Genomic DNA, 268 nt, shown 5'->3' with positions numbered 1-268 from the left:
ACTCAAGCTAACTCAAGCTAACTCAAGCTAACTCAAGCTAGTTCAAGCTAACTCAAGCTAACTCAAGCTAACTCAAGCTAGCTAAAGCTAACTCAAGCTAACTCAAGCTAACTCAAGCTAACCCGAGCTAACTCAAGCTAACTCAAGGTAGCTAAAGCTAGTTCAAGCTAACTCAAGCTAGCTAAAGCTAAGACAAGCTAACTCAAGCTAACTCAAGCTAACTCAAGCTAACTCAAGCTAACTAAAGCTAGTTCAAGCTAACTCAAGC

This window comes from Convolutriloba macropyga, unplaced genomic scaffold (genome assembly GCF_964194025.1).
Source record: "Convolutriloba macropyga unplaced genomic scaffold, txConMacr16.3 SCAFFOLD_2770, whole genome shotgun sequence".
Lineage (NCBI taxonomy): Eukaryota > Metazoa > Xenacoelomorpha > Acoela > Convolutidae > Convolutriloba > Convolutriloba macropyga.
The sequence above is the reverse complement of the archived record's forward strand: the minus strand, read 5'-3'. Positions refer to the sequence as shown.